This window comes from Mobula hypostoma, chromosome 2, assembly GCF_963921235.1.
Source record: "Mobula hypostoma chromosome 2, sMobHyp1.1, whole genome shotgun sequence".
Taxonomy (NCBI): Eukaryota; Metazoa; Chordata; class Chondrichthyes; order Myliobatiformes; family Myliobatidae; genus Mobula; species Mobula hypostoma.
The window spans coordinates 62,932,886-62,945,891 of record NC_086098.1 but is presented as its reverse complement, the minus strand read 5'-3'; positions in this window follow the sequence as shown (position 1 = coordinate 62,945,891).

The window sequence follows — 13,006 nt, the reverse complement described above, 5'->3', positions numbered from 1 at the left end:
CCAGCTTCATGCATTGCTACAATTCTTCGACCGTCCTCAGAAAGTTGTTTTGATCAAGGCATGGTGCATATAAACAGATATTTCTTGAGAAGAGCAGGCTCTGTCAGTAACCTGACTTCGAGTGTCTATTTTATAGGGCAGGGCACTTCTGCAACGCACACCTCCAATCTTATCTCATTGATTGGAACACCTGACTCCAAATACCTTTTGTAGAAGGCATTACCCCAGAGGTTCACAGACTTTTCTGAACCTAGACTGTGAATGTTTAAATGGTGTACTCAGTATTGACAAGAAAAAGTCCAATTGTTTGTGTGTGATTAGTTTTAGGCCGATTGGGTTTGCCAATTATTGTGACTTAGATGAAGATCAGACCACATTTTATGAGTAATTAATGTAGAAAACAGGGTTCACAAACTTTTTCTTGAAACTGTACATCGAATTATACAATGTATAAGTACCTTACAACCAGCAGTGGCAATCAAACCCCAGTCCTACAGATGGTACTGTAAAGCAGTGCATTACAAAGAAACATAGAAACATAGAAAATAGGTGCAGGAGTAGGCCATTCGGCCCTTCGAGCCTGCACCGCCATTTATTATGATCATGGCTGATCATCCAACTCAGAACCCCGCCCCAGCCTTCCCTCCATACCCCCTGACCCCTGTAGCCACAAGGGCCATATCTAACTCCCTCTTAAATATAGCCAATGAACTGGCCTCAACTGTTTCCTGTGGCAGAGAATTCCACAGATTCACCACTCTCTGTGTGAAGAAGTTTTTCCTAATCTCGGTCCTAAAACGCTTCCCCTCTATCCTCAAACTGTGACCCCTCGTTCTGGACTTCCCCAACATCGGGAACAATCTTCCTGCATCTAGCCTGTCCAATCCCTTTAGGATCTTATACGTTTCAATCAGATCCCCCCTCAATCTTCTAAATTCCAACGAGTACAAGCCCAATTCATCCAGTCTTTCTTCATATGAAAGTCCTGCCATCCCAGGAATCAATCTGGTGAACCTTCTTTGTACTCCCTCTATGGCAAAGATGTCTTTCCTCAGATTAGGGGACCAAAACTGCACACAATACTCCAGGTGTGGTCTCACCAAGGCCTTGTACAACTGCAGTAGTACCTCCCTGCTCCTGTACTCGAATCCTCTCGCTATAAATGCCAGCATACCATTCACCTTTTTCACCGCCTGCTGTACCTGCATGCCCACTTTCAATGACTGGTGTATAATGACACCCAGGTCTCGTTGCACCTCCCCTTTTCCTAATCGGCCACCATTCAGATAATAATCTGTTTTCCTATTTTTGCCACCAAAGTGGATAACTTCACATTTATCCACATTAAATTGCATCTGCCATGAATTTGCCCACTCACCCAACCTATCCAAGTCACCCTGCATCCTCTTTGCATCCTCCTCACTGCTAACACTGCCACCCAGCTTCGTGTCATCCGCATACTTGGAGATGCTGCATTTAATTCCCTCATCCAAGTCATTAATATATATTGTAAACAACTGGGGTCCCAGCACTGAGCCTTGCAGTACCCCACTAGTCACCGCCTGCCATTCTGAAAAGGTCCCGTTTATTCCCACTCTTTGCTTCCTGTCTGCTAACCAATTCTCCACCCACACCAATACCTTACCCCCAATACCGTGTGCTTTAAGTTTGCACACTAATCTCCTGTGTGGGACCTTGTCAAAAGCCTTTTGAAAATCCAAATATACCACATCCACTGGTTCTCCCCTATCCACTCTACTAGTTACATCCTCAAAAAATTCTATGAGATTCGTCAGACATGATTTTCCTTTCACAAATCCATGCTGACTTTGTCCAATCAGTTCCTCCATCTCACTGGACCCTCTGTCCCTTACTATTTCTGGAAGATTATTTATGTCCTCCTTAGTGAAGACAGAACCAAAGTAATTATTCAATTGGTCTGCCATGTCCTTGCTCCCCATAATCAATTCACCTGTTTCTGTCTGTAGGGGACCTACATTTGTCTTTACCAGTCTTTTCCTTTTTACATATCTATAAAAGCTTTTACAGTCCGTTTTTATGTTCCCTGCCAGTTTTCTCTCATAATCTTTTTTCCCCTTCCTAATTAAGCCCTTTGTCCTCCTCTGCTGAACTCTGAATTTCTCCCAGTCCTCAGGTGAGCCACTTTCTTTGGCTAATTTGTATGCTACTTCTTTGGAATTGATACTATCCCTAATTTCTCTTGTCAGCCACGGGTGCACTACCCTCCTTGATTTATTCTTTTGCCAAACTGGGATGAACAATTGTTGTAGTTCATCCATGCAACCTTTAAATGCTTGCCATTGCATATCCACTGTCAATCCTTTAAGTGTCATTTGCCAGTCTATCTTAGCTAATTCACGTCTCATACCTTCAAAGTCACCCCTCTTTAAGTTCAGAACCTTTGTTTCTGAATTAATTATGTCACTCTCCATCTTAATGAAGAATTCCACCATATTATGGTCACTCTTACCCAAGGGGCCTCTCACGACAAGATCGCTAATTAACCCTTCCTCATTGCTTAAAACCCAGTCCAGAATAGCCTGCTCTCCAGTTGGTTCCTCGACATGTTGGTTCAAAAAACCATCCCGCATACATTCCAAGAAATCCTCTTCCTCAGCACCTTTACCAATTTGGTTCACCCAGTCTACATGTAGATTGAAGTCACCCATTATAACTGCCGTTCCTTTATTGCACACATTTCTAATTTCCTGTTTAATACCATCTCCGACCTCACTACTACTGTTAGGTGGCCTGTACACAACTCCCACCAGCGTCTTCTGCCCCTTGGTGTTACGCAGCTCTACCCATATCGATTCCACATCTTCCCGGTTTATGTCCTTCCTTTCTATTGCGTTAATCTCTTCTTTAACCAGCAACGCCACCCCACCTCCCCTTCCTTCATGTCCATCCCTCCTGAATATTGAATATCCCTGAACGTTGAGCTCCCATCCCTGGTCACCCTGGAGCTATGTCTCTGTGATCCCAACTATATCATAATCATTACCCACTCTGCTATCACACCACATAAATATTGCACCATAATTTAAAGTCAAATAAATGATACAAACCAGGGCACTGCAGTCTGCAGTCTCTCTTGTTTCTCTTAACAAATAAAAAAATGAACAACTGTTGCAAAGCAGATTAACATGGTAAAAATGTAATAATGATTTACTTCAAACAAATTATGTATAGCAAACTTCAAATATTTTCAATTTCATCATATTTGTCAGTGTTAAAATGTGTGCAAAGAGTAGTTTGCATTTGTGTGGAATTTTGAAGGTAGAAAAAAATCTCCAAAAGCACTTTAAACAATTAGCTCAAGTAATTTAAATTGCTCTCTGGGGAATTTGCCTAATTTCTGCTCCCTGATAACTGTTAGTCCCAATATGGCCTAATGAATCTGTAAATTGACTTTAAAGTCAATACTACAGGTTATCTCCCTGGAATTGGATTTGTAATGCTAGAAACAGAGCAGTGGAGATTGGAGGCTGAGCTTTAGAGTTTAGTGGGAAATAAAGTAGTACTGTATTTTATATTCATCTAATCTTATTTTTGAGAACAAGTAAAAACCATTAAACATACACACAAAACAGATTTTATTGTTTAAACTGACAACAGTGAACCAGTGAAGAGATATATATATAGTTTTTTTTTTAATTTTACTTTTCTCAGCTCTGACAAAGGATATTTGACCTGAAATGTTGACTGCTCTCATTCCATAGATGCAGCCTGACTTGATTAGTTTTTCCAGCAGATTCCATTTTCTGTTTTGTTTTCATATTCTACTCATATGAATCCAGCCCGTCATTCCCACAACTAGCAACTCATAACACAAGCTACGTAGCTTAATGTGCTGATAAATATTCCCATTAGGCCCTTTTAATGGTCCTAAAACAGGCCTTCCCTTTGCTCTACACATGCCTTCTTCCATCTTCCCTCTACTGAAAATCTTGACATACTGTATGATGCCATCTCCAAAGAAGAAATGGTACATCCCGATGCATTTCAAATCATAGAATTCAAAGTCTTATTTGAAGAAATCCGTGCCCATTTACCATCAGCATACAACCTGTAGCACCAGAGGTCCCAACAAGATAAGAAATGCCTACCATTCCATGCCCAGATTTTAGTAAATCTGATCACTTGGCTGTTCTTCCACCTATAGATAGGCAGAGGTTGAAGAGCAGGGCTCCAGAGATTAGGACAAGATAGGGGTGGTCACTGGAGGCAAATGATCAGCTATGGGATTCCTTTAAGTAGGTGTACTGGGCCATGTTCAAGGACTCATCTGTGGATCTGAATGAATCAGATAGTTGACATGGATTTTATAAATACAGTTGTAGATGAGTGCATTCCCACAAAATCATTCAGAGTCTATTCCAACCAGAAGCCCTGGATGAACCATGAGATTCACAATCTGCCGAGGCCAGATCAGAGGCATTCAATTCTGGTGACCAAGAAAGTTTCAAGATGCCTAGGTACGATCTCCAGAAAACCATCTCACAAGCAAAGTGGCAATTCCGGACAATGGAGGACGCTTGACAGTTGTGGCAGAGTTTGAATGCTATCATCTTTTATAAAGTAAAATCAAGCAACATTGGTGACAATAGGGCTTTGCTTCCAGAGGAGCTCAATGTCTTCTATGTTCTCTTTTACCATCAAAAAAATGGAGGAACAATCATCAACTCCCATAGATGATCCTGTGATTTCAGTCTCTGAGGCCAACATGCAAGCAGCCTTCGAGAGGGTGAACCTACAAAAAACATCAGGCCCTAAAGGCCAAATACTAAAGCCCTGTGCTAAACAACTGTCTGGAGTGTTCACTAAGATCTTTAACATTTCACTTTGGCATTCTGTGGTACACATCTGCTTAAAGCAGCCTTCATTTATAGCAGTGCCTATGAAGAACGTGGTAACTACTATTGTCCTGTAGCACTTACATCCAGAGTGATGAAGTGTTTTGAGAGGTTGGTGATGAAATATCATCTCCTGCCTGAGAAATGACTTGGATCTGCACCAGTTTGCTTACTGATTCAACAGGTCCTCAACAGATGCCATGTCATTGGTTCTTCACTCAGCCCTGGGATATTTGGACAGCAAAGATGCAACCATCAGGCTGCTCTTATTGACTTCAGCTCACTGTTCAACACCATCAGCCCTTCAAAACTAATCAATAAGCTTCAAGACCTTGGCCTCAGAACCTCCCCTTGTGCATTTGGATCCTCAATTTTCACACTTGCAGACCTAGTCATTTCAGATTGGCAAGAGCATCTCCTCCACAATCTCTGTCAGCAGTGGTACACCACAATACTGTGTGCTTAGCCCCTGCTCTACTCACATTGCACTTATGACTGTGTAGCTCCAATGCCATATTCAAATTTGCAGACAACACTACTGTCATCGGCTGAATTAAAGATGGTGATGAATTGGCACATAAGAGGCTGAGTGCTGCCACAACAACAACCTCTTACTCAATGTCAGCAAGACCAAGGAGCTGATTATTAACTTCAGGAGAAGGAAACTCGAGGTCCATCAGCTAGTTCTCATTGAAGGATCAGAGGTGGAGAGGATCAGCAACTTTAAATTTCTCAGTGTTATCATTTTGGAAGACCTGTCCTGGGCCCAGCATGTAAGTGCAATTATGAAGAAAGCACGGCAGTGCCTCAACTTTGTTAGGAGTTTGCAAAGCTCAGCATGACAACTAAAACTTTGACAAACGTCTACAGATGTGCGGTGGAGAGTATGTTAACTGGCTGCATCACAGCCTAGTATGGAAACGCCAACATCTTTGAATGGAAAATCCATAAAAAGTAATGGATATGGCCCAGATCATCAAGGGGAAAAGACCTCCCCACCACTGAGCACATGGACTGTCATCACAGGAAAGCAGTATCCACCATGTGACCTCCACCACCTAGTTCATGCTCTCTTCTCGATGCTGCCATCAGGATGAAGGTACAGGAATCTCAGGACTCACACCACCAGGTTCAGGAACAGTGGAACCAAATCTTGAACCAAAGGGGATAACATTCAATTTCACTTGCCCCGATATTGAAATGTTTCCCCAACCAATGGACTCACAATCAAGGACCCTTCATCTCATGTTCTCAAAATTTATTGCTTATTTATTTATCATTATTAATTCTTTTTTGTATTTGCACAGTTTTTTTGTCTTTTGCATATTTGTTGAATGCCCAAGTTGGTGCAGTCATTCATTGATTCTATTAAGGTTATTATTCTATTATGCATTTATTGAGTAGGCTCACAAGAAAGTGAATCTCAGGGTTGTATATGGTGACATATATGTGCTTTGATAAAAAGCTTTCTTTGAACTTTGAACGTTAGTTGCCAACAGAAGGGGTGGATTGAGTATCTCAGAAACTGCTGATCACCTGTGATTTTTGTGCTCAATAATCTCTAGAGATTACAGAGAATGGTGTGAAAAACAAAAGACATTCTAGCGAGCAACAATTCTGTTGGCAAAATCACCTAGAGGAGTTCAGAGGAGAATGCCCTGAGTGGTTCAAGTTGGCAGGAAGGCGACTGTAAATCAAATAGCCATGCTTTATAACTGTGATGTGCAGAAGAGCATCTCTGAGTGTAGAACATTTCGAATGTTGAAATGGATGGGCTACAGCAGCAGAAGATCACAAACATACATTCAGTGGCCATTTCATTAGGTACAGGAGTATATATCTTAGCCTTCATCTCAATCTGCCAAATCATCACCCTCAAGTTGACTCACCAACACTGACTCCCTGCCCACAACTCTTCCACATTTAAAATCCTTACTCTCTTTATCTTCCCTGTCTCTGCAAAGTTATCCAGTGTTATAATTCTCTGAAACCCGATTCTCCTCGCACCCTGGCTTTTTGCAGATACTATGCTCTCTTCCTTAACATTTTAGGAGCAGCTTCTTCCGCTCCTCCTTTAGATTTCTGAATGAACCTATGAATCTTGTTATTGCTCTTTTGCACTCTCTATCTGTCTAGCAGTAGGCTGCTACAATAAAACTCATTCTGAAAACCTCTGGAATTTTATTTCTAAGTTCTTCTCCATCTCCACTTCTCCCTCCCTTCTTTAACCAAGCTACCTACTACTTTTGAATTTAGTGCAAATTTTTATTTGATTTATTTCCATTTGGAGTATTTATTGAATAAATTTAGGCGCCATGTCTATTGCCTCGGCTTCATCCCACTAAATACTTCCTTTAAAAAAACCATAACAGATCAACCAGTAGATGGCGATGTGTTCGTACTGAAGGAAACACTGAAGCTTTTTAATTGATAATCCGAAGTTTTTCACCAACTGACTTGTTTTTTTGACTCATCCAGATTCTGTTCCTTCAGGTGGCAAACGTCTACAAAGTTAAAATTAACATCTTTATAATCTTATATTGCCAGTATGATCTTGACTTGATATCTTCATACAAAGCAAAGAGCTTCATCCATGTTTGCAAGTCACTTCCCAATGTATTGAAAGAAGATGTTGTAATGTCAGGGCAAAACAGAGATGCCAAAAGTCCTGACCATCTTCAAGGAAGGAAACAAATCGTGTTGCATGGGTAGGGACGAGTCTCTGATGTTTGCACTATCTATTTATTTTATTATTTATAGTCATTTTATGTCTTTGCACTGTCCTCTTCTTAACAACAGATTCCAGGACATTTATACTCAGTGACCACTTTATTATATACATCTGTACACCTGCTCATTAATGCAAATATTTAGTCAGCCAATCATGTGGCAACAACTTAATGCATAAAGGTATGCAGACACGACCAAAAGTTGCAGTTGTTGTTCACAACAAACATCAGAAAAGAGAAGAAATATGATCTAAGTGACCTTGACCATGGAATGATTGGTGGCAAAAATAGGAAAACAGATTATTATCTGAATGGTGGCCGATTAGGAAAAGGGGAGGTGCAACGAGACCTGGTGTCAAAATACACCAGTCATTGAAAGTGGGCATGCAGGTACAGCAGGCGGTGAAAAAGGTGAATGGTATGCTGCATTTATAGCGAGAGGATTCGAGTACAGGAGCAGGGAGGTACTACTGCAGTTGTACAAGGCCTTGGTGAGACCACACCTGGAGTATTGTGTGCAGTTTTGGTCCCCTAATCTGAGGAAAGACATCCTTGCCTTAGAGGGAGTACAAAGAAGGTTCACCAGGTTGATTCCTGGGATGGCAGGACTTTCATATGAAGAAAGACTGGATGAACTGGGCTTGTACTTGTTGGAATTTAGAAGATTGAGGGGGGATCTGATTGAAATGTATAAGATCCTAAAGGGATTGGACAGGCTAGATGCAGGAAGATTGTTCCCAATGTTGGGGAAGTCCAGAACAAGGGGCCACAGTTTGAGGATAGAGGGGAAGCCTTTTAGGACCGAGATTAGGAAAAACTTCTTCACACAGAGAGTGGTGCATCTGTGGAATTCTCTGCCACAGGAAACAGTTGAGGCCAGTTCATTGGCTATATTTAAGAGGGAGTTAGATATGGCCCTTGTGGCTACGGGGGTCAGGGGGTATGGAGGGAAGGCTGGGGCGGGCTTCTGAGTTGGATGATCAGCCATGATCATAATAAATGGCAGTGCAGGCTCGAAGGGCCGAATGGCCTACTCCTGCACCTATTTTCTATGTTTCTATGATTGTTGTTGCCAGACAGGGTGGTTTAAGCATCTCAGAAACTACTGATCACCTGGAATTTTCAGACACAACAGTCTCAAGAGTTTACAGAGATGGGTGAGTGAAATAAAAAAAACATCCCTTGAGTGACAGTTCTGCTGGTGAAAATGCCTTGTTAATGAGAGAGGTCAGAGGAGAATAGCAATTCTGGTTCAATCTGACAAGAAGACGACAGTAAATCCAATAGCCATGCTTTATAACCGTGGTGTGCAGAAGAGCATCTCTGAATGCACAATATGTTGAAGCTTAAAGTGGATGGGCTTTGTTGCAGAAGACCACATCGGGTTTACTCCTGTACCCAATAAATTGGCCGCTGATAATTCATAGATAATAATTTTGATTCTGATTCTGCCAAAGGGGAAGTCAGTGCCGGGTTTCTCAAATTCCTCCTCCTTTTGATCAAAGTGCTGCTCCCAAATATATATGTGGGCTGGGACCTACTAGTGATTTCTCAGTGCAGCCTGTCATGCCTGTGATCATAACTAATGATTCCTCACTGCAGCCTGTGATTGTAATAATTTATCTCAGTACAGATTGGCCTCAAAAAACCCTTTGCTATCACTCCATAACAATCCCAGTCCTACTGCACCTCATCTCTGATCTTTTTCCCTGCTCCAGTGTGTAACCTATGGGACAAATGAGTAACTGTTCAAATGTATTCAGAACCATGATCACACCAACCTCAATTATTGAGTTCCTATATATAGACAACATTATGAGTATTCATTGAGAGAACGGGCTTTGGAAACAACATCAGAAAACAAAGATCCACTATTTAAGTATTCCAAAGTCAGAGATATTCAAATAATTACAGTCCCTTAACTTTTACTGACGGTAAAGCTGAGGACAAAGCTTAAACCGACGTTACAGCTTTTAGGCTTGTAGCAGATGGATTTTCCTCACTGTACTGTCAAGGTCTTATCACAGTCCAGCCCATGCTTTTGGAGTGCGCAAAATGAAGACTACATGAGTATAGGCACAAGAGGTCCATGAGCAGCAATCCCATTTAGGGATATCAGGCCAGCGAAATTTGGTCTTCTAACTGATTGTTAATTTCCTTGTTGTTTTTGTGACCTGTTGTTATATAAGACCATGCTGTATGCCTGTTGAACTAAAAGACGATGCTGTATGCCTGTCATTCTATAAGACCACGCTGTACGCCTGTCATTCTAAAAGACCAAGATGTATACCTGTTGATCTAAAAGACCATGTTGTATACCTGTTGCTCTACATTTTGACAGTTCTAGATATCATTGTGACAGGAAATGTACAAAACATCCTGAAGAGTTTTCGTATCTTTCAATATTTGCAGCTTTCACAATCTGATCGAGGTGTAATCCACCAATGTGAAAATAGTGCATTGAATGGATAATGAAATTCAAAAAGGACAAAAATATTCTGCAAGAAATATAAATAGAAATGAGCTGCCTGAACTTGGGAGATTAGTTTGCCAAGCCCATTAAGCCATATATAGTCCTTAGCTATAGTCTGAATACCTCTGGAGCATTGAGAAATTCTTTAAACACAGAGGTGGTTCAATTTTTATTTACTAATAATACATCCAAGATTAATTGTCTTTATTCGTTTCTTATCTTAATGTACAAAAGGATGTGTCTTAAGAAAGATGAACTACAGCAAATTATAAAATGAACTAGATTATGACAAGCTGTTGTTTCATACTGACTATCTAAGTGCCTCCAGCAAGAAAGTACATTGATTGCCAAACATTTGAGGGGCAAAGTATAAGACTGCCAGAATTCTGAATTCACGATATTCAGTCATGCAGATAATCTCTCCAAAAGAAAGTAAGCACTGTACTAATGACCCTTCCACATAGTTGGATATTCCTTGACCAATGTGTTAGTGACGGAAAGGGACTTGCCTATGCTTTAGTAGTATCAGCAATGCACAATACTTTTTCTGCACAGGCTTGTTCATTTTCGCATTTGTTTTTTTTGGGTTCTTTAACTCTTCCTGTCTCATTCCCTAAATTTTGGAGCAAGCTAGTGCTGGTAGCTACAAGTCATCCTTCTAATTTACAAACTGTTTCTTTCTCAACAGAAACAGCTCTCCTGAAAAAGTATTTCCAGTGTTTTCAGTTGTTGTTTAAATGCTTGGATTAGTTTGTCTGGAGAATAAGTTAAACCATACTTTTTTCCGTGATATCTAGTATTCACAATTTTGGGGGTGTAATGTTGAGCCTAACTGTTGCCGGGCAACTAATGTAATGGATCTCTTGTATCCAAGGTCGTCTAGAGTTCTACATATTGAAAGTGTTAAAAGTAATCTCCAGTTCATTTTCCAGCATTCTTTCAATTTGAATAGGCACTGAAACAACATTAGATATGCAATGATGGCATTCATCATGCCTTCAATGCACCAACACAGCTTTTGGTCTATTCACGAAAAGGGTGTTTAAAGATCAAGGTCTCAGACTTGGCACAAAAATCACAGCACACTAGGCAGTGGTTCCTGTCCACTCATGTGCTTCTGAGGCAGCAGTGGAAAAGATGCCACCAGTTCAGTTCTATACCTGCAAGATCCCCAGTTCACTGGCATTATAAGTGAAACAACATCAGTAAACTTCCCAAGACCAACAGCCCCGGCACTGAGCTTCTAGTTACACAATCTGCGATAGCGTGCGGGCCATAAAGCTCACACACTGGATACCAGATTCCCTAAAACAGACCCTCTATTCAGAGGTTAGCATGAGAAGAGATTAACAAGTCAGACAAATGAAAAGATTCAAGAACATACTCAAAGCTTCCTTGAAGAAACAAAACATCCCCACTGACTCTTGGCCCATGACTGCTCAAAGTGGAGAAAGAACATACAGGGTGGGATTGAGAAACACAAACAGCTCATAGAAGCCCTCTGCATGTGATAGAAGAAGCAGCCACCCTCGATTACCAACTAGCAGCCACCCATTTCCCCAGGCATTTCCTGTCCCAGTGGTGTTCATCAGCTTTCTCAGTACCCACAAAACTGGAGGACATGAGAGTCATCCTTGAACCCAATGGATCACCTATGTAGACTGAATAAAACCACAAAATGACGTAGAAAACCATCGTGGTTAACATTCCTCACTACCTTATCGGAACATGTCTGGCTTCTAGTTGGTGTTCCCTCAAGGTGACTCATCTGTCTGGTAACACTGAAGATTATACTGCATCACATTTTCACATGTAAGGTATTGTTTAGGTATCCATAGATGTAATCAGACTAGCATTCAAAAACCACATTATTATTATGTAATGATGAATGGATATCTTTGTTTTATTTAAATGAGGTTGACATAATGTATTTTTAGGAATGAGAAAAACAAGGCATTGTTTCTAGAGGAACTCTGCTTGGCTTTGATGCTGTGCTGTGCTTTTCATAAATGATAGACAATGTTATGGTTGATACCACTAGGGAAAAGGCAATTTTGTATTGGGTGTTGTGTAATGAATCAGATTTGATTAGGGAACTTAAGGTAAAGAAACCTTTCTTAGGAGATACTCTCAGGAGAACCCTTAAAGGAACCTAGATTGAGTTCAAACCAACAATGGCTGGCCTCATCAACAATGATAACAAGATGGCATACAGAGAAGAGGCAGAGCAGCTGGTAGAATGGTATGATCACAACAACTTGAGTCTCAACATAGACAAGACCAAAGAGACACTCACACCATGCTGGAGGAACTCAACAGGTCGGGCAGCACGTTTGGATGCTGCCCGACCTGCTGAGTTCCTCCAGCGTGGTGTGAGTGTTGCTTTGACCCCAGCATCTGCAGATTATTTTGTGTTTAAGACCAAAGAGGTGATTGTGGACTGTAGGAAGGTGCAGGCTGGCGACCCCTCAATGCACATAAACATCTACTCTGTGGAGAGAGTTAGGAGCACCAAGTTTCTGGGAGTGCACATAATGGACAATCTCACCTGGTCCCTCAACACTGACTCTTTGGTCAAGAAAGTGCAGCAGCATCTCCACCTCCTGAGGAGATTGAGGTGAGTGAGGATCCCCCCCCCCCACCCCGCCTCCCTCATTTTAACTAAATTTTACTGGAGCACCATTGAGAGTATCCTGACCAGCTACATCACTGTCTGCTACAAGAATTACTGGGCATTTTACTGCAAGTCCCAAAAATGTATTGTGAGGACTGCTGAGAGGATCATTGGAATCTCTTTTCCACCATTACAGAAATTTATTAGGAGTGCTGCATTCGCAGGGCCCTTAGTATTGTTAGTGACCCCTTTCCATTTGTCCAACTGTCTCATTGACCCCCAACCATCAGGCAGGAGGTAACAGCATTAGGCC